The sequence below is a fragment of the Eurosta solidaginis genome, chromosome 5 (genome assembly GCF_040869045.1).
Source record: "Eurosta solidaginis isolate ZX-2024a chromosome 5, ASM4086904v1, whole genome shotgun sequence".
In the NCBI taxonomy this organism is placed as follows: domain Eukaryota; kingdom Metazoa; phylum Arthropoda; class Insecta; order Diptera; family Tephritidae; genus Eurosta; species Eurosta solidaginis.
The window spans coordinates 166,292,633-166,319,882 of record NC_090323.1 but is presented as its reverse complement, the minus strand read 5'-3'; the positions used below and the strand labels follow the sequence as shown (position 1 = coordinate 166,319,882).

Sequence of the window (27,250 nt, the reverse complement as noted above, 5' to 3'; positions counted from 1 at the left end):
TATACATAAGTAATTGTTCTCAAAAATAAACAAGTATGCAACTATGTGAATACTAGATTATACATTTTACTTGTACATATGTACATATATGCAAACATCCTAACGAGCATATAAACAAACAAATATGCATATGACTTGTAAATAAAATAAATAACATGACAGCGACATACTACAAAAACAACTTTCATTCATAATTTGAAAGTGCACTTGAATTGGATTACATATAAGTATGTATGTATCTACATATATTTACATGTAAATTTACTGTGCGATGTGAATACATACCGTGTAGGGAAGTAAAGAAAATATAAACAAAATTTCTTATTTAATATAGAAAGTAGTTCGACTATAACCAGCTACACTGACAACACACCGTTGGGTATTGAACCAAACCAATTTTTTTGATGAGATTGATTTATTAGAAGAAAAAAAAACTATTCCACGTTTCTCGAAGTAAGAGTTTCAAAAATAGGGGCACAATCATAGCAAAAATAAAGTGGGTGCTGAAGTTGGCGGCAGATATTTTAACAGATAGCTTATGGAAATTATGTAAAGAAGCTGACATTAACTTGAACTCGTACTTTGACTATGATAATGCCCCCATAGATATCAGCTTTCGAAGTTCGAAACTGGAATCATATAAGGATATTTTACTACAATTTAAAAATGAACAAGTAAGAACTGTTGTTGAAATTCCAAAAATTCATAAATATACATATATGACCCTACTTGACGATTTTTTCAGATGGTAATTTAAGACATATGTGTAAGCATCCTGTGAGCTTCCAAGCTTCTAGCTGTTAATGTGGGGAAGAAATTGAGAAAACCCTCTCATTTGAATAATCGGTTGTGCGGTATACCTATTATATATATATATGACCGATTTTGACAATTTTTTCAGACATTAATGTATGCCTTATGTCTATACATTCTGTGAGATTTCAATCATATATCTGTTAAAATGAGGAATAAGTAAGGCAAGCCACTTTCGAAAACTCGGTTGTATGGGTGCTATATTGGTTCGATTTGGACGATTCAGACAAATGATAAATCGGACGCCCAAATATACCCGCTCACCAAATTTCATCAGGATATCTCAAAAATTGAGGGACTAATTTCCATTCAAACAGACAGACAGGTGAACTGACAGACAGATGGACAGACGAGCAGGCGGATATGGCTAAATCAACTCGTCATCCTGATCATTGCGGTATACTTTTCTCCTTTAAGGACTTACAAATTTTGAAATTCGTGCCAAGCTTTTTTAATAATTTCATTTCCAACTTCTTTTTTATTTGGTCTCCCCAAAAGGAGAGTACTTTTATTACTACAACAACAACACCAAGATGGGTAATAATTTAATGTTTTATTATCTGCTTATTATCGAAAGCGGATCATTATTTTTTTATCGGTCTCTTATGTCCGAGTCATCGGCTTCATATTGGTTTCTATTCAGCTTGTTATCGACGGCTTACAGATGAGTTAAAGCTTTATATTGAAGTTTCATGGGTATCTATTTTTTAATAAATCGATAACACGCCTATAATAAATTCGTAAAATTCGGACAAGATTTCGATAACTTTTTAGTAGCAAATCGATAACCTTTTGTTAAGGGTTACATTTTAGTAGCATTCTGGGAAAAAATCAATAATTTCTCTAACGTAAGCTTTTCGTTAACAAATCGAAAACGTTTGATAAAAACTCAGTAACTTGGGTTACAGATCAATAACTGTTTTATAAAAAAATCGATGACACGCCGATAAAAAATGAATAACATTCGATAACCTGCTGGTATTTTTTCGATCGATAACAAGCCGATAATCATTCAATAAAAAACGATAGCTCATTTACACCCTTTCAATTCCTTTCCTTGCCTTACTTTGATTTTCTGCCTGATTTGCAGTACTTTTGGGAGCGTGAATGTCATTGATATTACGCTCACAGTATGTATTTCCCCATACCGAGGGCAAAGACGTTTGCCCATCAATAACCGCTCGCAATAAGATAACTGGTGCCCAAAAACTAATATTTTCCGAAAAAAAAATTGCCAGTTCGGAAAAATTAACCGGTTCCAAAATATTTTCGGTTCCGGAAAAGTAAGCGGTTACCATAAAGTAACCAGTTCTACAAAAAGAAATAGTTTCCAAAACCAGTCCAATTAAAGTTTCGAAGCTTTATGAGAATTTTTTAAGATAACAGTCATCATTGGTTGGTTCCAGAGTAGTGCCTATAAAATAACTAGATCTGAGGAAAACTTTGAGATTCGTGGATGATTTAGAAAAATTAATAAATGTAAGACGCTCTAACCTCTGAAGAAATTTTAGGCCGAGCTTCTCTCCCAATTTGCATCGTGGTCACCTAAATTTTTCCTACAAATTGTCGGGACGGGATCTACTTCTTTTATGCCGACTCCGAACAGCATCTGCCACACAAATGAGTTTTCCTTGAGAAGCTTTTCATGGCAGAAATACACTCGGAATGCTTGCCAAACACTGCCGAAGGGCGACCCCGCTTAGACAAATTTTCTTCTAATTGAAAAAACTTGTTTCTACAATTTTGATGTTAATGTGGATGACGGCAAGCGAACAAGATACAAACTGAGCAACCAAAAAATAAGTCGAAACCTTGGAAAATGTTAAGTAAAAGTGATGTATATTGGAAATGTTTTCCGTCATCTCTTGCCAAGTTTGGTTTGGAGATGAACCGATTTTTGGCGTTCCACCCTGTGGAAAATCAACAAAAGAAAACTAACAAAGTTAAAGTGACTGGGACGTAAATGGATATCATGCCGAGGCGTTATATAATGCCTAGTAAGGTTTACAAATAAATGCACTAAAAGTCCGCTCTTACGAAACTTGAGATTTTTCCTACAGGGTGTAAAGGAATTTCAAATTATATTTCTAAAAATATACACATATCTTTGTATGTTTACAAATATAGTTGTATGCATGCTAATAGCACACGTGCAAACATATGCCATACATCACTTTTTGGATTGCACGATTAAACATACATAAATAGATGAGTCGCGTCAAAAAAACCAACACCACTAATTGTCGGTTACAGCATGCTATCCCTTATATAAAATTTTTCCCACCTCTTCTACTTATGCATAGTTAACGGCTGTTAGCAAGTGTTAGTAGCACAGCCAATTTAGCTGGTAACCAATCTGGCATAAATACCACTTACATAGAAGAAAAAGACAACCGCGCGCTGTTGCCATAACAAAAACAAAGTCAGGGCAACTTTCGGCAATATGCTCTTCATACCGCACATCTAAACACAAATGTCTTGCGTACGGAAACCCTTCTGATGGAGATTCTTATACAATTAAACATGGGTGCTATTAGCCACTTTTCTTTTGCAATCAAATCAAAGAGCTTTTATTATAAATCACATACCTACTTTCATATAAATTTTTTTATAAGTGATTTGTGGCAGCCCAAAAAGCAAAATTTTTCAACAATTAAATTTAAGTGGATTGCGAAATAGATTGCAAATGGATCTAACATATTTAAAATATTAATGATTTCAACATATTATATTATACAAATAAATTAAATTCTTATACGAATTTGTTACTCATTGCAAAGGTACAGGGTGTGATGTACAGGGTGTGTGGTAACTAAACTATAAACTAAGAGCTAAACTAAACTCAAGGAATCAAGGATCCTTTCTGTCCCCACTTCGAATTAGAAAGCGCAGATCATGTAATATTTCACTGCCCTCGTTTTCACGACGAAGGACTATCGCCATATATGGCCCACTCCCTTTTAAAATACTCATTAACACCTTTCATTTGATACCCATATCGTACAAAAAAATTCTAGAGTCACCCCTGGCCCACCCTTATGGCGATATCTCGAAAAGGCATCCACCTATAGAACTAAGGCCCACTCCCTTTTAAAATACTCATTAACACCTTTCATTTGATACCCATATCGTACAAAAAAATTCTAGAGTCACCCCTGGCCCACCTTTATGGCGATATCTCGAAAAGGCATCCACCTATAGAACTAAGGCCCACTCCCTTTTAAAATACTCATTAACACCTTTCATTTGATACCCATATCGTACAAAAAGATTCTAGAATCACCCCTGGCCCACCTTTATGGCGATATCTCGAAAAGGCATCCACCTATAGAACTAAGGCCCACTCCCTTTTAAAATACTCATTAACACCTTTCGTTTGATACCCATATTGTACAAATGCATCCTAGAGTCAACCATGGTCCACTTTTATAACGATATTCCGAAAAGGCGTCCACCTATAGAACTAAGGCCCACTCCGTTTTAAAATACTCATTAACACCTTTCATTTGATACCCATATAGTACAAACAAATTCTAGAGTCACCCCTGGTCCACCTTTATGGTGATATCTCGAAAAGGCATCCACATATAGAACTAAGGCCCACTCCCTTTTAAAACACTTATTAACACCTTTCGTTTGATACCCATATTGTACAAACGCATTCTAGAGTCAACCATGGTCCACTTTTATAACGATATTCCGAAAAGGCGTCCACCTATAGAACTAAGGCCCACTCCGTTTTAAAATACTCATGAACACCTTTCATTTGATACCCATATAGTACAAACAAATTCTAGAGTCACCCCTGGTCCACCTTTATGGCGATATCTCGAAAAGGCGTCCACATATAGAACTAAGGCCCAACCCTCTTAACATACTCATTAACACCTTTCATTTGATACTCATATCGTACAAACAAATTCTAGAGTCACCCCTGGTCCATCTTTATGGCGATATCTCGAAAAGGCGTCCATCTATAGAACATAGGCCCACGCCCTTTTAAAATACTCATTAATACCTTACATTTGATACACATGTCATACAAACACATTCCAGGGTTACCCTAGTTTCTTTTTACAACATGGTGATTTCCCTTACTTTGTCTCCACAGCTCTCAACTGAGTATGTAATGTTCGGTTACACCCGAACTTAGCCTTCCTTACTTGATTTTTTTGCTTTTATCTTCAACGGTGTAAGTTAATGAGAATTTTATTGACTCTGCCTTAGCATAAGGCATTCTTAAAAGTTTTTTGTTTTTATTGCTTTTTCATTTCCCTTACCAAATTAGCATTTAATATTTGCATCTAAATTCGTTGGGTTTTATTTTATTCTTTGTATTTGTAGATTTTTGTATAATTTCTAACTTTTCGTGTATTTAGTGTCGTTGTTGCTTGGTCGGTGGTGCAAGAACTGGATTTAGTTAAATTAACTGCCTGTAAAGTTTGTAGCAGAAACAGTCATTTGTTTCAAATTTAATCTCAATTCAATGCTAAATAGTCTACCAAATTTGGCATGCTTTAAAAATATTTAAAATATCTAAATTAAAAAAGTATATAAAAATGCTACTAATTTTCGTCCATAGATCAGGTTTAAAATAGGTTGATGTCGAGTTTTCATTTAAAGTAATAGATAATGTAGATAACTAAGTAACCCACTTGAATTTCTATCAAAAATATCAGATAAATTAGTATATGTACTTGGAAAATGTGGTTCAATCGGTTTGATTTCAAGATTATTTCAGATAAATTTTTGGTATCATATTGGAACTATGTCTAGGTTTTTCAGGATCTGTCTCTTATTTTTTCGGAACCGTATCATGATAATTTTGGAATAGTTTTCAAGATAACTCCAGAATAATTTTCGGACCTTTTCCAAATTACTTCAGAATTATTTTTTATTATTTTCAGGCTCGTTTAATTAAAATTTCGGAATTTGGGGACAGTTGCGAAATAGTTCGGAAGTTTTTCGTAATTATTACAGCAATACCTCCGCAACATATCGGATTTGTTTTGCTGTTCGAGTCGATCGATTTTGGGATAATTTTTGGGCCATATCGGGATCATTTCAGGAAAATTTCGTATATTTTCAGAATAATTTCAGAACATTTCAGGATAATTATTGGTCTATTTTGGGGAAAGCTTCGGAATAATTTAGGGGCTATATCGTGACCACTTCTACATATATCATTTCGAGGTTTTCTCTTTCTCAATTCTAGATAGTTTCGGAACCATTTCGGGTTTCTTTGAGTCCATACTCCCAATAAAGTCAATTTTAAAATTCTCATAATTCTTAATATGATTCAGGACCTGCGGCATAAAGTAGCTAAGCTATCAGCTCTAGAAGCATCAAGGAGAGAGTGATTTTAAAAATCATTTTGTACGAGGGCTTTGTAATGAGGACTTTAAGGTTATATTACATAAATTCTTGTGATATGGAAGCAGAGTGTTCTCACACCGCATATCCTGGGTTAAGGTCATGGGGAAAACAACAGCAGAAATACTTTAGAAAAAGTTTTTCTACGCGTGGTCGCTCATCTGCGGTGATTTGGGAAACACTGTATTTCTGCCATGGAAAGCTTGTCAGCGAAAATGTATATGCCGGATTGGGGAGTAAGAAATTGAGAATAGGAACGAGAAGGATTAAAAAGAGAATAAAATTTAGTATGCGAATTAAAATAGGAATCCGAATTAGAATAACAGTGTGCCACAGAATAAGGATGATAATGAAATTAGCATGAAAATACGAACGAAGATGGAAATGAGAATAAGAATGAGAAAAATAATAAGAATTAGACTGAGAGTGGGAATGAGTATAGAAACGAGAACAGACAGCCCATTAGTTCAGAGAGCTATGGATTTAATTTCTCTACAATATATTTAATCATACAAAATCTATTGCAAAGGATAGTGAATATTTTCTCCGATGATAGCCCCAATTTTTTTTCGCTGCGGCTATCAATTCGCGTTTGGAGTCTATATAGAATTTTTTTCCGGCGCCGTCTAATGAATTTATAATTTATGAATAAATCTTATTTGAACTACATATTTTACATTTGTAGCAATTTCTTTGGATGATATCCTTATTAAAATAGTTTATACATAAATGTGATAGTTTAGTGATTTGGATGTCTGAATGTGATGATGTTCAAAATAATTTTCTTTGTGACTTAATCCTCCTAAAGGCCTAGATGGATATTGATCAAATGTTAGGAATATTTTCGATATCATGTCGGGTCAGTTTTTGGGTTCTTTTGGGGCTATTTTTGATACTTTCGTGAGTATTTTAAGATAGTTTCAGGAATATTTTCGGGATTATTTCGCGACTTTGTCGAAATCACCTCGGAACTTTTTCGATACTTTATAAGGAATCATTGTGCGACTAAGACCACATGCCCTAATCTACAAAAAAACGTCTATATATAATCTACGGGTTTACATATATTCCATCCCTAGGAACTAGATTACACTCTAGAGGTGGAGCTTTTTGTGTGAAAAAAACTCCGCATCCTTAAAATTTGATCATAATTACCAATTATCGAAGCGAAAAATGTATGTGGGAAATCTAGTTATATAATTAACGATTAGGAGTTAAGTACGAAAATGAAGATAATATCGTTATATGTAGACGATTCCCAAAAACTTTTCGAAATATTTCGGTAGTAAATCTGTAACATTTCATGTCCATTTCGGAATTAATTCGTGCTTTAACTGCATTATTTTGGAGCTAATTTTGGGACTGTTTCGGGATAGATTTAAAATCATTTGAAAATTATTTCAGGATCATTTCCGTTTTATTATCAGATAGGAACAATTTCGGTATAACTTTGGGTGCTTTATCCGGACTATTTCGGCAGTATTATTGAAATCATTTCGCTATTAAGTATCTTCCCTATGGACACGCTTTTTTCCAAATAATTAAAACTGCAAGTTCTTCGAGCTATATGAAGATTATTTTACATGTGGGAGAATTAAGCAATGTTTGAAAATGAAATAGTACATAATATTTCGGGAGGTGTACTAAGGACCAACCTACTAGAAAAATTGCGTTTCTTATTCGATTTAGGCTGGTGGTTGGAGAGAAAAAAATAGGGGGAGAGGTACAGGAAAGGGAGTAGATAAAGTGGAACATAGAAACTGTATGATAGTTTTTTTTTAAATTATTAGTAGAAAAAAACATCTGCAGTGTTTAAAGAGGGATACTTCGGAGGAGTGACCCGAGACGTAGGAAAAATCCTACGAAATAAAAAACTAAAATTCATATGCATTACTCTATCAGCTGTAAATGAAAATTTTTATTAGACATTTAAAAGCAAAAACACATACAACTACATATAAGTATATGTATAACGATAAAAATTTCTTTGCTATTTACCTTTTGGCCTTAAAATGGAATTTTAGACCAGTTTTCCTTCTTTTTGCTCTGTGTCAAATCAAATTTGGAACGTGGCACACATGCACCGTTGTTGTTGTTGCTTTTGTTATGATTGTTGCACAGAAGTTGCTGTCGTGTTTGCCACATTTTTACTGTTTTACTATATTAACAAATTATTTACTTTTGTAGGCTGAGTGTTTGATTTTGGTTGTTGCAACTTTTGCGGCTTTTTATTTTAGGTTTTGACTTTTTCACGATTTCGTTTAACAATTTTACTATTTTGTTATAAGTTTAGGGTGTTTACTTGCCAGTGGTTTTTATTGGCATTTCGTATTTGAAATTTTAATTTAATTTCATGCTGTTTTTAAACGACTCGTTTTCTAACACGAGCCAATTGACATTTGGCCTGGCACGTCCAATTTACTAATATAGAGGCGTTTATTTATTATTTTTCAAATTTAAAATTTAAAAGAGAGATAACAATAAAATTTGGCTATATGATGATAGTGGATTTTAAGTGATTTTGATTCGAATTTTGCGGTATTCATTATTTGTTAAAAAATAAAGAGAAACCGGATATAGTGTTCGGGTCAAATTTAAAAAAAAAATATGCAAAAATACAACTCTTCTATTTGCTGATAAAAATTTGTTGTAGCTCAAAATTTGGCTGGGCATTGGCGTTTTTTAGACAATTATGAATAAATATTGGTACCTGTGGACCCAGTTTCTGAAAATTCGCCTGAAATATGTATGTCTCTATAAGCGAAATGCAAAATATGTGAATTTTTGGAGTTCATTAGGCTTAAGAAATAGGGATTTTTTTCTAGAGCGTCTAAATTTTTTCTGCTTGCTTGGAAAAAAATGTCAAGTGGAAAACAAAAACAAACTAAGAAGGCCAGTATTTTCAATGCAATGAAGCGAAAGAAAAACAAAAAAGATGATGGAAAATAGGAAGAGAAAATGAAAAATAGATATACTAAAAAAAGAAAAGAAAAACAAATACAAAATCTTTGTTGATTTTCCTTTGAAAAACCTTGAAGTAGTCACGATGCCTTGAGTATAATTTTAGATAAGTGTTTTTGCGAAATTTGATGCACATATGAACATAACTGGACATGGAATAGATTTGTATTCGAAATCGAACGATAAGCCCACTTTATCGATTACGAAAATTTAAAAAAATGGAACAAATATAACCGATTAATTGACGAAACTTGATGAGTGTGCCTATCGTGATGACGCAAAATTTACTAAATGTCGCAAAAATGGGCTAAATTGGTTGAAATCCACACCTAATTTGTATACATAGCCTATCCACCCGTCCGTCCGTTAACACCATCACTTGAGCAAAATTGTAGATATCTTCACCAAATTAAGTACACACACTTATATGAAAAATAATAATTATAACCACGCCCACATTCTCGATATTTAAATTTTCAAAAAGTAGAAAATACTGAACAATGCATTAACAAACACTGATAAAGTTATGAAACTTTTCGGGTGGCTTAATTTTATAAATCACAATAGAAATATAGTAAACGTATGGGAAAATGGGGTGGCATTCCCTCTTTTTAAAAGAAGAAAATTTGTAAACCTTTCAAACCATAAATCAGCTGCTACTGCTCCGGCTCTGAACATGAACAAAGCATAGAGCAGAGCCGTAGCATAAGAAATGTTACGCTCTACAACGAGCTATGTCGTGTTTTAGAGCAGAGCAAATAGCAGAATAAAATCTCCAAATGAAATGCTATGTGTAGTGGAGCGAGAGCAAAAAAAAATACTTCTATTTGCTCTTGTAATTGTTGGGATGCTGTTGTTTTTGTACTTGTGGTTTTATTTGTCTATCTTTAGGTTGTTGTTGTAGCTTCTTATTTTTGTTGTTATTATTTTTGCATAGGGACATTTATTTACCTCTGTTCCCACGTTGCTTTCCATGTTGTTGTAGATAAGAGGGAGCACGAGAAAAGATAAAGTTCTGCATAACAATGCCTAAACGAGCAAATAGCAATCAACTTGTTTGCTCTCGCACCACATAGCATTTCATTTGGAGTTTTTGTTCTGCTCTTTACTTCGCTTTAAAACACGCCGCAGCTCGCAGCAGAGCATAGGAAATGCTATCACTTGTTTATGCTAAAGGTGTAATTATACTTACAGCGCATTGCATGACAAAGCAGTACATAGCATGTGAAACATAGACCTGATTATACTTTACGTAGCGTACAAAGATTATCGCTGCCAAGGGCAAACACACACACAAACAAAGTTAGTATGTAAAATATACGCAAACACAAGCAAGCAATATGGTTTAATCTGAGAGTGATACTCATTTTTCCACACTTTACAATAACGATGTTAACAGCACGAAGCGTGAGAGTCGCGCGCATAGCGCATACATGGAAATCAAAATTCAACAGACTTTCATGCCATGCAATGCAATGCACTGCGTAGTCTAATCAAGTACATCCAAGTCCCATTGAACAGATATTGTTTTTGAGAGCAATGTTGATGTGCCCTGCTATGCTATGGAAGTATAATCGATATTTAAGGCTTTGCTCTATGCTCTTTTCATGTTCAAAGAAGCACCAATAGCAAAAAAAACTCAGGAAGTTCAAGTCGCGGGCAAAACAACATAACAACTAGCCAAACGTTTTTATAAGGGGGGTCAGATTTTTGGTGAATACTCCGAAATTATTTCTTCCAGGAAAAGTTTTCCAGTGAAAATTAATCTGCCTAGCTGCTGCCGATCGAAGTCGGCATAAGGCTTGTAGGTCCCGTCCGCCAATTTTTAGGGGATAATTCAAAAAGGAGCGCGAATTTAATTAAAAGAGACGCAAGGTCTAAATTTCATCAGGGGTAAATCTTGCCAAATAACTTTTTGTATTTATTGAACTTTTCCACACAGATTTAAAACAATATGGGAGGTTTATAAAGAATGAAATTAAAAATTTAAAGAGCTGTGGACATTGATATAAAGATTCAACCTAAATGTAGAGAAACGTTTTCAAGTTATACAAATTTAAGGGTTTCCAACACTATTTCATCAAAAACGAAATATTGTGGAAAATTTCTGACCACATATTCATGTCTAGCGTGTAAAATACCAAAGAAAAAAGCTTTAGTTTCTTATGTGCATACAATTTACAGGACATGGTAATTAGCGCCTGAAATAGGTATGATTATTAATTTAATTAAGTCACCTTGGAAGGAATTGGTAACATTTTTCGATTAAATATATCTATTTTATAAAATATAAGGACAGACGCGCAAAGCAATCACAGATCACACCCTCTCAACATTTGATAACATTCTAAGCTAATCGAAATGCTGCATATTGAATGAAATATCAGATGAGGGTGGTATGTGGTAAAAAACTACATAAGCATCTATAGACTTGAATGCACTTGAATTTAATTGAATCTATAAAAGTTAGCTAATACTGTTTTCACACAGAAACTTAATGATCTCATTTCATCTGCTAATGAAATCGTAAATTTTTTGCTTTCACACAGAAGTAACTGCTCGATTAGCATGAAGGATGAGACAGACAATCATGGCGGAACGATACAAGGTGGAAGCATGGTGACATACCTACAAACAAACAAAATTCCATGTACTTGTAAATTCGATGGACAAATGTCAAAATCGTACTGCGCCGGTAGTTGATGTATCAAATCAAATAAAAAAGGTTATAATCAGCTGTTCGATGCGGCCTCCTTGTATCGTTCCGCCATGCAGACAATGACACTTGCTTTGACAAATTACATTTTTAAGCACTGAACACACCAAAAACTAAGAAGCGGAAACGGAAGCGGAACGCTGCCAACAGAGTTGCATTGTGCTTTTGACTTCATTAGGCATTCGATTAGCTACTAATGAAATAATAATAGATTCGAATTTTGTAGGGAAGATTGAGCTCAATAAGCGTCTTAATGTAGAAAATTGCCTTTATTATTCAATAAGCCGTCTGTGTGAAAATAGTATAACAGTTTGCAACCACAAATAGGTAACTGAGAGGATTTTGTTGTATTTTCTTATTTGGCAATAATTATTTATTTATTTTAACTTAACCCTTTTTGGTATAAACAATTTTGTGTATAAAATTCAGTCAATCATATTCTAACTTATGCTCTTTGTTGTTTTTTGGGTTTTACGCTCCAAATATAGCGCCTTTATTTTTAATCAATTTAATTAAAACATGTATTTACTTGTTTAATAATAGGTACAATTTTTTAATATCACTCAATAAAGCACTCACCTTAACTTTGAAAAGCAAACCCAAACATGCACAGACAACAAAAATCAATGCAAAACGTCAACGAACCGAAATTCCCGCGCCTTTTTTTATCAGCAAAAGAATTTCTTTCACTTCGACACCACTAATATTTAGGTATGTAGCTATAAATCTTTTATTATTAACTTTTTTTCATTCATACATAAATAATTCAAATTTCCAATATGCAAATCACTGATGTTTTCTTGCTGCTTCAAAACTTTTATGCTATGATTTTAAACACTTTCTTTGTTTTAGGTTTTTATACTCAGTTGAGCAGAGCTCACAGAGTATATTAAGTTTGATTGGATAACGGTTGGTTGTACATATATAAAGGAATCGAGATAGATATAGACTTCCATATATCAAAATAATCAGGATCCAAAAAAAATTTTATTGAGCCATGTCCGTCCGTCCGTCCGTCCGTCCGTCCGTCCGTTAACACGATAACTTGAGTAAATTTTGAGGTATCTTGATGAAATTTGGTATGTAGGTTCCTGAGCACTCATCTCAGATCGCCATTTAAAATGAACGATATCGGACTATAACCACGCCCACTTTTTCGATATCGAAAATTTCGAAAAACCGAAAAAATGCTATAATTCATTGCCAAAGGCGGTTAAAGCGATGAAACTTGGTAGATGGGTTGACGTTATGACGCAGAATAGAATATTAGTAAGATTTTGGACAATGGGCGTGGCACCGCCCACTTTTACAAGAAGGTAATTTAAAAGTTTTGCAAGCTGTAATTTGGCAGTCGTTGAAGATATCATGATGAAATTTGGCAGGAACGTTACTACTATTACTATATATGTCCTAAATAAAAATTAGCAAAATTGGATGAAGAACACGCCCACTTTTTAAAAAAAAATTTTTTTTAATTCAAATTTTAACAAAAAATTTAATATCTTTACTGTATATAAGTAAATTAAGTCAAAATTCAACTCCAGTAATGATATGATGCAAAAAATACAAAAATAAAAGAAAATTTTAAAATGGGCGTGGCTCCGCCCATTTTCATTTAGTGTGTCTAGAATACTTTTAATGCCATAAGTCGAACAAAAATTTACCAATCCTTTTGAAATTTGGTAGGAGCATAGATTCTATGACGTTAACTGTTCTCTGTGAAAATGGGCGAAATCGGTGGAAGCCACGCCCAGTTTTTATACACAGTCCACCGTCTGTCCTTCCGCTCGGCCGTTAACACAATAACTTGAGCAAAAACCGATATATCTTTACTAAACTTAGCCCACGTACTTATCTGAACTCACTTTATCTTGGTATAAAAAATGGCCGAAATCCGACCATAACCACGCCCACTTTATCGATATCGAAAATTACGAAAAATTAAAAAAATGCCATAATTCTATACCAAATATGAAAAAAGGGATGAAACATGGTAACTGGATTCGTTTATTGACGCAAAATATAACTTTGGAAAAAACTTTGTAAAATGGGTGTGACACCTACCATATTAAGTAGAAGAAAATGAAAAAGTTCTACAAGGCGAAATCAACAGCCCTTGGAATCTTGGCAGGAATACTGTTAGTGTTATTGAATATATAAATAAATTAGCAGTACCCGACAGATGATTTTCTGGATCACCTGATCCACATTTGGTCGATATCGCGAGAACGCCTTCACATATACATCTAAGGGCCACTCGCTTTTAAAACCCTCATTAATACCTTTAATTTGATATTCATATCGTACAAACACGATAAAATACGCACGCACGTTTATATGCCGCTCACAAACGAATCGACTAGAATTACACTTGCCCAATCCGTAACAATGCCGCCTCTGTGCACGTCAAACGACAGACTAAAGCAGGCAGTACACGGCCACAACGATGATACCCCAAAGCACAAAATACAAAACACAAGCACACAAAAGTCAAGGCAGAGCTGCCAACAGAGCATGTACGTCGCAGTAGCTGCATGATATGGCTCCAACACAAATAGCCAAGCAAACAGCAGAGAAACAGCTAAAGTGGCAGTGGAAATAAGCGTAGTCATAACATACATTCATAAAAACAACCAAAACAGCCCACGGCCGGTGTATGGAGAATCAACAAAAGCCAACACAACAGACGACAAGGCAAAAGCATAAAGCAAGCATACAACAAGCAACACAGAGGCCGCAAAAAAACCGAGGGCTCCCCCAACAAACTTAAAAATGTATGAAAACAAGACATGGGACAGGGTAAAAAGGCAAATTTAAGCGCCAACAATAACAAAAACAGCATATATACAAACACCTACAACGACTTTGTAACCAAAATTGAGAAGTTTGCCGGCATGCAGCGACTTCTCACAGTCAACGTAGGCAGCAATAATAAAGCAGAGTGAAGCAATGTAAAGCTTGCAAGTCAAAGCAAAAAGGCGGTCATACCAAAGTGTATCTGTGTGACGTCACTCATTCACTTACACAAAATTCAGACAAAAGCAGTGAGGTAATGAAGCGTAAGTAAGTAGTTTTGTAGGAATGAATGTAAAAAGAGTCAAGCTTTTAGTGGAACCCGCACACAGTCACACAAATAAACCTAGCCAACTGCTTGCACATCGAAATATGCTTGAGTGTGTGCGGGTGATGTCGTTGACAGAGAATAAAAATGAGACTGAGAAAATGTGCAAGTGTTTGCATGCTTCTATGTGTATACGTATGTATAAGAATGTCGTGGCTAGCGATGTGACGGCTTAGAATCAACTTATTACTTGTCGACAGTGCATGTATGTGTAGGTACATATTTTTGGTACGACATCAAAAAGAGACAACAAACATTTTACAACAAAACAAATTTACGATTTATGATCCCAAAATAGGCCAAAATTATAATGGAATAATCTCAATATGATCAGAAGGTCCAAGATAATAGAAATGATCCGGAATGATCTTGGAGTTATCCCGAAACAACCATGACAAAATATCGTAAGCAATCCACAAGTGATCCGAATATAGTCACAAAATAATACCGAACTGGTCTCATATTAATCCGAAATGGTCTCATATAAATGCAAAGGCTACCCCATATTGATGAGAAGATATTACGAGATGTTCGCGAAATCGTTTCGAAGTGATTACGATTTAGCCATTAAAAGATATAAACTGAAACCAATTCCGAAACTATCACGATATAGTTCCCAAGTGATTTAGAAATGGTCACGAAGTAATTAGAAACAAATTCGAAAACTATTCCGAAAGTAGCGAAAGTTTTTTTAAATACTCCTGATTTCATTTCTGAAAGGAACCCAAAATATTATTTACATAATGCGGGAATTTGCCGACAAAGTGCCGAAATCAACATAAAAATGATGGCATGGGTAGTACTGAAATAAAGTAGAATCAGTCCCAAACTTATCCTAAAAACAATCCGAAATTAACCAGAGATATTTCCAAATGATTCTAAAGACAATCCCGAAATAGTCTTGAAATGATTTCGAAATTAACACGCAATAGTGCCGAAATTCTCCCGCAATAATTCCGAAAATATCTTGACATCATACGAACTTTTTCAATATTGTCTAGAACTACATTTATGACATGATCATCATCATCAACCACCTAAGCGATTTTGGTCGTTTCTGAAGCAAAACTTTTGATAATGGATAAAGTCTTTCCGAGCGATAGCTTTTCACCAGGGAAAACAAGAGGGAAGTGTTCGCTCGATTAAAAGGAAAAATGGGATATAGTTTAAATAAATGTTTGGAATTTGTAGTGGGGTCATTTTTAATTTGATATATTAGCGCTATATTTAACTTTTTTGAAATTTGTTTAATGAATTGCACTGGTTCTCGAGAATACCTGTGCATAAATATATAATTGTATAGAACAATAGTTTGACCTTAAAAGAGACCGAAAGCTTACAGCTTGCCTAATTATATATATATTACAGGCAGAATAACCCATTCTGCCTGGATCCGACCTCTGGAATGTTACATCAGACAACCTTCTTCCCTGTGCCACACCAGAAAGCATATTTCTCTTTAGTCGATGATTTTGTTGCATAACAAAATGAAACTCCTAACTGACAGAACCTAAACACAAGCAGCAAAAATGTAGGGAGGACGCGAATGTAATGATAGAGGCGAGTCCCTTCTCTGTTACGGTATATTGCGAAGTAAATTCCAAATAGTCATCAGGAGTAGTGTACCTTCATAATTTGATGGAACATGCAGTAATGTGCTTTATATGGTATTGACTTCTGAGTGTAATACATCAATATATGATTGAATAAGTCACCGTTCTCAGACAATACCTATAAAGCTTTTACATATCTTGAGAGGGTTAAGTGTGCCAAAATCTTTGGAACCCTTAGGCAATGAACAGGGCAAAGTTATAGATATTTATGGAAAAGAAACTAGGGTAAACTAAGGAGGTTGCTACAGTAAAAGTGGGACTATAGCAGGCCGTTTATAAATGAATACAATCAAGCCCTCTGAAGAGAGCCAATAAAAAATCGCTGGTGGGCAATTTTTATAAGCAGTTTAGGTGTATTTTTATGTGAAAATAAGTAGTGTAGTGCGAGAGAGAGGATGGGATTGATATAAGGATCTTTCGAAGATCTACAAGAAAACATAGCAAGGAGAATTTTAAGTATCCTGCTATTACAAATAGCGCCAATCCGGTCCGGAATCAAGAAAGCTTTTAGTATATGTCAAGAGGTAGGAGTTATTTTATAATATAAACCTTGATTCGTGTTATGGTTTATCAGTAGTCGAATAAACGTCTGGTAACTTTGTATCCATTCAGCCTGTCTTGGGTCTTTACGAATATTTCAAATCAACGATGTTTGTTGTTTCCTTCAATGACTTTGGTGCTCCCACTTCTGGGTGCAACAAGAAGAGTTGTTGTAACAGAAGCTTGCTGGCGCTCTGTTGTTACAATGTTATTAAAAACTGAATTTTTCTTTTGAAATAGCCGTTAGTGTAAGTGAGAGTGGTTGCTTGGGTTTATTTAGTCGTCTGTTAGTTGCCAACGTTTCATATGCAACTCATGAACATACATTTTTATTTTTACAAAGGCATGTGTAATAGACTGCGTCGATTTATTAATCAATATCGCGCCATTGATTTTTCGATAGGATTTGAGCTCAAGAAAAAAAATTTCCGCTCATGAAAAAAAATTTCAACCAATGCACATTCTTCATAAAAACTTACAAAGCATATTTTTTAGGCCGAGCTTCTCTTCTAATTCGCATCGTCTTGCTTTTGAATTTTTCCCACTGCCAGGCAAATAAATTTTTGTTGAACTTAAATCCAGGACCTTTGGCATAATGGACCAACACGCTACCACCGCACCGCGGATTCGCTCATTAATTTATATACAAAATTACAAACATTTTCGTTTAAATTTCTTTTTTTCCTCTAATACATCGCAGCACCACTGGCGATGCGTCTCAAATTTTACTGCATCATGGATCGCACATTCATTTATGTAGTTTATTAAATATTTTTGGCAGACAAACAACAACTTTATGAATACTCGTTGTTGCTTATGCCATTTGATGATATTTGATGTCATAAAACACTTAAAACTATCATAATTTTTAACCCAAAGCTGACGAAAGTTTTCTACTATTTATGAGATAAAAATGTGTGAAAAATAGCTCGAGTTTCCCCCGCCGGAATAAGATCTGAAATGATCTGAACAGGAATTGAAAGCGACCCAAACTGACTTGGAACGAAAAAAGTCACTGAGACCAAACCAAAATCGGAATCAAAATAGTAAGCCAAACCGAAATTGGAACTGGAACTAGAACTAGAACTGAAATTAGACGCGAGCTGGAATCGAAACGGCAACCGAGATTGAATTGAGATTGGAACGTAAACAGAAACTGAAATTGAAACAGAAAACGGAACCAAAACTGGACCCGAACAGATATATAAACCGGGACTGAAACCCAAAATAGAACTGAAACTAGATTCAAATAGAAAATGGGTACGAACCTAGAGCCGTAACCGAAACTCAAGCCGAAACTACAATCTAAAAGGAGGTCATTATTAAATAAGAAATATATAGTAAATACTTTGTAGCGATTTACCCCAGAGGAGATTTCAGCCAAGCATTTATTCCAATTTGCGACGTGCTACTTTTTAAATTTTTTACTAATTGACTCGGCGTACATCTTTTAAGCCGGCTCCGAACGACAGCTGCAAGGCAGACGGATTTGGAACGTAAGTCACAATCCGACCTGAAACCGAGTCCCGAACCAAAATGAAAGCCAAAATTGAAACCCGAACAGAAACTACAACCAATACTGGAATCGGAACCGAAACAGTAGCCGAAAGTTGACCCGGAAGGAAATCCAAAATCGAAATTTAGACTGAAACTGAATCCACTGTCTTAAGCGAACCCAGAAGTAACAGGTGAGGTGAAGAGGAGTCAACCCCGCATCCCAAATGGGAACTAAAATCTGATCACGAACAGGAATTAGAGCTTTGAAGCGTATTAGAAAATAGTGCGAAAACCGAAGTGAAACTAAAATAGGTACAATTTTGATGAGATAGTAAGTATAAAAAAAAATATATGAAACAAAATTTTCTTTTACACATTTAACATTGCTTAGTTAATAACCAGTATATCCACCTTCTTTCTGAACTACTTGACCCATTCTTTTGACCATATTATTGATTAAAGTCTGGCAGGTTTCTACGGGTATATCAAACCAAGTTTTTTGAACACATTCCCATAACTAGTTTTAGTTGAAAGTTTGACCTGCCAATTTCTTTCTTAAATCTCCCCACAAGTTTTTAATCGGATTTAAGTCCGGGGATTGACTAGGCCGCTTCAAAACACTAACATCATGGCCCTCATGGTCCTGAGCAGGTTAATTTCGGCCAAATAATGTTTTTGAATAATAACTAATATGTTTTTCGTTACTTTAATGTGAAATTTGCTTATTTTCATTGATAAATAGGACAAGGATAAAATTGTGTTTTATTTTCATAATATTGATTTTATGAAATGGATTTTTCCCTTTTTGAAATTGAAGGACTGCTGTGTACCTATTATTTTGAGCAGGTGTGTATATCCTTAATCACTTTCCGGGATCAGGAATGAGAAAAACGAGAGGCAACCGATATGGCTAGAGTAAAATCGCGAGCGAAGGTAAAAAAGATAGTGTGAGAGGAACAGGGCACTAGGAAGAAGCTTAAGATAAAAGTAAAGAAGATAAGAGACATAATATGTGAGTTAAGGAAAGAGTGAAGAACCAGGAGAACGAAAACGACAGAGAGAAGAATATCAGTAGAGTGAGAACGAGTGCAAATTGATGCACACCGCATCAACATACAGCAACCACAACCGTAGGCAATTAGTATTGGAGAAAATGCAATGGAAATGGAAGAGAGATAGGGGGTCAGGGTAGATATATATATGTATAGTAAAAGCGACAGAGTACTAGAAGGAGCGAAAGAAACAATAAAGAGATAGAGGAAGGGCCACAATTATATGAAAAAGGCAAGGAAAAGCGATAGGATAAAATTATTCAAATTATATGGTAAGACTTAACTACAATGTAAAAAGTAAAAACTTAGGACTTTTCATGATTGTCTGCGTGTCTAAAATGCACATTTGTCCTGCAAGAGTTAAGCTATAACACTATCGAATTCCCTGTGTGTGAATACCAACGTATTTGATGCGTTTTACAATCATACCAGCAATCATGAAGTGTCAGTTTTTTGTCTGTTTAATGTAATCAGCTCTTACTTGCACATGCACACACACACCGCCACCATCATAACATTTATACCGCCTTTATGTTAACTTCCTGCCAATTGGCGGAAGTTACCAACGAGCGGAAAGTCTGTACATTTACGAATACAAAAACATATCTATTGTATGTATGGGTGTATGAGTGTTATCAGTGATTATGAACGTCATGACAACAATTTCCACGTTTATTCATACATTCTAGTAACAATATACAACACATAGATACATACATACATATGTACATACGTGCGAATACGAGCACAAATATAAATACATAAAAATATACATTTCTTTAGTAATTTGCCTGGCATTCAACGTCCATAATCAACAATGGACAATATTCAATTGTGGCAACGCATTGGTCACATCAACGGCAGCAACAGCAACAACAGCAGTCACAACATGGCACACCAAATTGCAAACATTCAATAAGCCAACATTAGCGTCAGCGTCAGCAGCCAACGTCAAAGCCAACTTAAACGTCAGCATCAGCGTTAGCGTTAGCGTCAACATATTCAACTATTAATGATGTTGGCCTTATACATACATATATATGTGCATACATATATACAAGTACGTGGCGCCATCAACAACAACCGGCATGTTCTCTAAACAAAAATAAAAACAACAACTATCTTTAGAACATAACATCGTTAACAACCAAACAAACAACTAAATAGCAACAACAATGTTGACAATGAGTCGCAAATTGGCTGAACAATAACTTTGCTCTCCTCTGCCGGCTCTATGCAAACGCATGCACACCCGTTTTGACCCACTAGCTGTCTGGCTTTGTTCCATTTGCGACATAACTATGTTAGTCGTTCGTTTGTCGTTGTTCCGCCATTTAATAATTTGATTCGACGTATCATTCGTTGTTTTGTCGGTTGCTCAGTTGCTTGTGCATTTCATATTGATGTCGCTTTAGAAACATGTTCAATCTTTCTTTCAATCAGCCCTAGGCAGTAGCTTGGTAAATACTTCGAGCGCATTTCTGTCATGAAAAGCTTCTCAGCTAAAAATTCATCTACTCTCAAATGCCGTTCGAACCCAGAGGCTTCATTGCCGATTGACTGTCCGAGTATATGTTAAATTCTCTTACCGTAGTACCAATGGATAACATCCCAACCATTGCACCCTCAATCAACCCAACTTCCTTTTAGTAAAAAGAGCAGTTGAAGATGCGATTCTTGTTCTGAAGGATTATTTTCCCCTTTATCTTTCACGCAATCATGAACCAGTTAACTGTTCCATTGCCTAGGCTCGGTTCCGCATTTCATTCACCTCATGAGGGAATAAAAGTGTAGAATCCTCCGTCGCCTATAGAGCCGAAGCGCTAAATAAGAAAATAATCAAACGGCCTGAAAGGACCAAAACCTGTATCCAAATTGAAAAAAAACTCCCAGTAATCGAAAACACGAGATCTTTAGATCGGTAAAATTCGTACAGGATGTGTTTCGCTTCATAGAAAACAATCCTTTTTCCGATTGTCCTAGCTATCTTTGTCAGGGGGGTATTCCTGATTACACTATGGAATATTTTACACGAGCTACTTCGCGTCATAACCAGGAGGTCTGAATCATGTTAACTTTTATAAGACGCAGCTGTTTCTGTTCTCTTTAGGCTACCCTCAATTGAGGAAGCATGGCTTGTGCTGCTTGGCAGTGTTATATACATTAGGCTTATTCTTTACAGCAGCTGTCTTGGAAGCATTATGTGCAAGGTAAACCCAGGAAGTTTTCGGGGGTTTGTATTGCAGAAGCAATTAGCACACGCTGGAGGCTATTTGCAAGACTTCACGATGCGGTGGTCACACTGGTTCTCTTCTAAGGTTTTTTGATCGGGTGTATAGTACTACACACTTCAAAAGAAGCACCTGGTTCATGTGGGAAAATGTGGGCATCTGGGCTACCCGATCACTACAGCGTCTTATAGGCAATGCTCGCCAGGTTTAAATAGCCGCATGAGTGTGGGAATACCCAACTTCCACTTGGAAGACGCTACAGTGATCGGGTCGGGTAAATTGAACTTGCGGCTTACATCGAGCGAAATCCCGTCATCTAACCTTCCCACCCAACTTTGATCCATTTGTGAGCCAATTACTTGTCCAGTGTTTCTGAATTATTCCTTTCCTAATTCGTCTCTCGAAGGAATGACTATTCTGAAGCTGGCGCAGGGGCAGTTATCCACCGGACCTTTGTTCAGTATGATATTCAATCACAACGAAGGCCTTGTTCTTAGAGTGCCGATGATACCAACTTTGTCTTCCTATCCCTACCATCCACATTGTCTCTCCAGAACAGGTTGCTGTTCAATATTATCGATAAATACTTCCAACGGTATTTCCCCAACGAAGGTACTCTGAAAGCGAGGATACTCCTCTTAAGTCCACCTAGTCACCGATTCCAGAGAGCCCCACAAAATAGCGCGGAGGCTGTCCAGAAATTCAGCCCTGAGAATGATCTCTAGGCCATCCGCATAGGCCACACCTCAGCAGTCCCAGCTTTTTAGCTCTGCCGGATGCTCATTTACAACCACAACCTAGAATAGAGGAGTTATGACACGCCTTGTAACCTGACTCTGCTTACCTATCTCTCAGTTGTGCCCCCTCTTACGCTTCGCTGTAACAATTCTGTTGCATAGAAGCTTTGTCAATGAAGTAGACCAGAGCCACGTTCGCCGCCTAAGCCAATCAGGGCATTCTCAATGACTCCAGCCAGAACATTGTTGTCTTCCGCTGATCTGTCCTTACAATAGGCTTACTGCGATGCCGATAATAACCCTCGAGGACTCCTGGCCCGTACTTAAAGATCAAAATTCTTCTCCCACGTTTTTCTAGTCCATAGTCGGTTCGGTAGAGGAAGCACGCAACCATCACACCACGGCGGCCCCAGCCCCGTTTACTATTTTTCGGGGCACAAGAATATCCTTGCCGATTGTCACACTGATGTCTTGCTCCGAGAAAGCACTTGTGAACCTAACCAACTCACAGTAAAATTTTGGAATTCTGCAATATACACACAGGAGTTCAATGAATATGGATTCTGTGAATCGAGTGAGATGCGACTCAATATTTGCCTGCTCTAAAATATACCACCTCGCTATTGAACCGGCCCTGTTCACACAGCATTCATACAAGTTGTTGTGCGTAAAATTTAGCAAACGGCGAGAGTCAAATTTCAATGTTGGCAATAATACAATACCAAGCACATAACAGCAAACGCAAAAACAAATGCCCCTACAGCAGTCAGCTGAGAGCGCAAACAATGCAGCCGGCAATTGCCAACGCGACGCTACGCTGCGACCGATCTAACGCACACACACCGACAGTGGAGCGGAGCGGCGACTTAGCGACTGACCGCGCTGTTAGCGCTGGCATTGCAAAGCGAGCGCTACTCAACTTTGTGTGAGCGTGCATCTATGTATGTGTATTGGGAGTTGTGTGTCGGAAACAGGCACTTCATTGATTAGATTTTCAGCTATCACCGTTAAATTGACGCGGCAAAAAAACTTGATTACAATGAAGGATATCCATACAAGAGAAAATATCAACAAAAAACATAAATTTGAGATAACGAAGGCGTGCAGGTGTGTGTGAATGTGTTTCGGAATTACGAGCATACTAAGCGTATGAGCAACATTTGAATGGGCCTTCATCAAACAAACAAAAAAGCATTGAAATAAAGGCAAACTTTATGTGCCATTAGCAGAGTCATTAGAATGCAATGTGAAGCTCGACGTCTCCGGTTTTGTGTTGTAAGCGGTGCGCATTGTTTTTGCATACCAAAGTGAAGCAGCATTAGTGCCATACTGCATAGTTGCAGCGTTGTGATATTGCGGTGCTTTTGGCAGAGCTAGAATATTGGCTCTAGGCACTGCTCGATATTGTGTGCTCCGTACATCTGTGGTTGTTTTGTTTGCTTCATGTTAATGTCTTCCTTCAGCTTGGTCTTTTGATGTTGTTACCGTTATGAATGTCATTACAAGGTTCTACCAGTATTAAATATGTTGTTGATAATGTTCAAGTAACATAATATTTGGAGTAACGGTTGAACCCGGTTATTATAAACCGATTCAGTTTCTAGTAACAAAAAAATGTCCAGTGTGTTTAAATAGAAAAGCAGTGCCTTTAGAATTGAATTATTCTTGAGCTATTTTCCGTGATCCCTTATAAATTTTTGTTTAAAAACATATTGGTTTCGGCGTTGCGTCATCTTCAGCGTACCTTTTCTCTCTCTTTGCTAAAGAAGGAACTACGCCGAAATGGTTTATCTTTAAACGAAAATATCGAAGAGATGCCGGCTAATAAAAAAAATACAACACCAATGACCTTCAGAAATGCTTTTAACCCTCTTAAAATCAATGTGTGGTCTCTTTTGAAATCGAAACTCATCCATATATCGAGCCCTATCAGCAACTGTAGCGTAACCTACTAAATTAGAATTTTACATGAGAAGGTTTTCAAGGAGCCACACCTTGTTATCAAGGGACAAAATTGCCAGACAAAAGTTGGGACTCTCAAACCTCTTGTATAGGTACTTTTTCCTTAGTATTATGCTACTTGGAAGTTTGTGGTTACAGAGTTTGCTGTTAAGGCTCGATATCGAAGTCATTCTACAACTTGGAACCATCGGTTTTTGGAAGTATGTGCTGTTTCAGTTTTTTGCATCTCTAATATGTACTTTTACAAAGGTTCTAACCGACAGATACATGTGTGTGGTGGTTCTTCGCTCTTATTTTCTTTCAAGCTTGACGCTCAAATGTGTAAAAGATTTGTGAACAATTGGATGCATTAAGCTGATAGTCATGAACTTGAGTCGTGATTATGAGCCACGACTACACTGTTGGTATTTGTGAATTATGTAGACAGAAATCCTTAAATTGCTATGGAACCACATGATGTTGTTGAATAAACAATGAAGAAAAATATTCGGGTTCGGAGAACAATTATCAGTGGGAGTCAATGTGGTGCTCTTTATTCTCCGGTTGATATCCTCAAAAGAAGTCTGCTCAATCAATTAGAACATATTCATTAGCAATCAAATCTGGTCTCTAAAGCGTATCCCAACCGATTAGTTATCGAAGATTTATCGAGGTTTAATCGAAAAGTTATCGATTTGTTATCGAAAAGTTGTCAAAACGTTATCGATTCATTATCGAATAATTAACTGTTTATTTTTAAAAATAATCGATTATTTAGTGATAAATTGCCTATATGTTATCAAAAATTTATCGATTTGTTACCGAAAAGTTATCGGTTTGAATATGGGAGCTCAAGTTAATTTAAACATTAATTTTCTATACGCATACCTAGACGTTAATACAGCGAACCTTATGAGTAATTGGTTCTCACGCCTTTTTTTGTTTTTTTTTTTTTTTGCGTTTGGTAAGCTGTGCTGCTCAGATAATTGGCAATGAGATCACTTAACAAGGACTCATCGGGGTATACTCTTAAACGCTGACTTCGAGATTGCTCTGCAGGCTTAGCTGAAGATCGTGCTTTGTTCATGTAAAATATATCATGCTGGCTCCGAAATCCTGCTACCAAACTTTGAAACCTTGTATATTTTTCACCTTGATTGGTGGAACGACTAAAATTTCGTCAAGTACTTCTCTGCCGCCGTGATTAGGATACTTTTCCTGGTTTCACTGGTAGATGCTGGTATTCGCCTTCAACTGCTGAGAGAACTGTCGTAGCTGCAGGGTTATCAAGTGCGAAGACAGTTTCTAGCGGAAGTTTGTCAAGTTATGTGTTGCTTAGTTTCCCAACGCATGTTGTGGTGTTTCACTAAGCGATATCTTGGCTTTGGAGATTCCCAGGAGGCCAGGCGCGCATTTGGTAACCAAAAATTTAGGTACTATGATTCTGAGCTCATCCAGTATCATCTTTTGAGGACAAAAAAACGTGATTGTGAATGCCAACAGATTCCTTGATATTCTAAACTTAGCATAGCGAGGATATGGAAAACCATGGGCAGGACCGCATCCGATTATTATGGTTGCTCTTATCAACTGACAACATACCATAATTGCCATGGCTCTTACGTTCAAAAATTTTAAGTCCACAAACCACCTTTTTTTATATGCATGGAGAAGGTAAATCAAAAGTTCAATTCTTTGTTAGGAATAATTAATTAATACTTTCTTTTAAGCTATTTAATATTTTCTATGCGCTTTCGGCAGACTTTGCCTTGGCTAATAATTGGTTTAGCTAAGTTTAAAAGGTGAACCTCGTTTTCCTTCTTTACTCCCCCTCCCATTCTCTCCTACTTTATCTCCCATTTCTTCTTCTTATTCGTGTCCACTTTTTATTTCTTTCGTTCCCCCTCCCTACTTGTGTCCACTTTTTATTTCTTTCGTTCCCCCCTTCCTACTTCAATCCCTATTCATACTCCCAGTCCCACTCTCTTCACCACTCTCAATGCCGCTTTAATTCCCACTCCACCCCCGACTCCTACTCCCACTCCCACTAGCGGCATAAAAACTCTTAATTGCACTTCCTATTTTTAAACCTTTTTATTTTTCCGTTTTTTTTTCTCCCTTTTTTTCTAACCCATTGTTGAACCATCACGGAGAAAAAAAAATTATCGAAACCAGTCAAGCCGTTTTTGAGGTTTAGGGAGTTTAACACGTAGCAACTCATTTTTATATATAAAGATAAGCTTGGCATAGACTACTACGCAACATAGGCTTTGCTTGAGAACAGCAGTGGAAGTTCTGTTGCAATGATTATTGTACGTATTGTTCTCGAGAAATCGTATACCGCCGCACTTCGTTCTTGACTTGGTTTGGCATAAAACTTACTCTATGTCAAGGGGAAGAAGAGTTCTAAACTTTTACAAGGGAGTAACAAGTAGCCGATTCAAGACCACCGATAAGAAAGGCTGCAAAGCAGTGCATTCACTTATAACACAAGAACGTACTGTGACAGATTTTTGATTCATATTTTAAAAAATTTTAGTTTTAAGACTAGAGTAATGTGTATTAAATAAAATAAAATAAATAAATGTAAGGCGCGATAACCTCCGAAGAGATCTAAGGCCAAGCTTCTCTTCCAATTTGCGTCGTGCTCCTCTT

At 36.3% G+C, this 27,250-nt stretch overlaps 1 protein-coding gene across 1 annotated transcript in view; it reads right to left on the bottom strand.

Annotated features, from left to right (window-relative positions):
• The window catches only part of LOC137233656 (collagen alpha-1(XV) chain-like), a 1,316,768-nt gene extending 1,302,557 nt beyond the window's left edge, over positions 1-14,211 (bottom strand). The window contains exon 1 of the mRNA XM_067756874.1: positions 14,195-14,211. The gene's annotated coding sequence lies outside the window, so the exon portion shown is untranslated. The remainder of the gene's footprint in view (positions 1-14,194) is intronic.
• Positions 14,212-27,250: the final 13,039 nt, after the last annotated feature.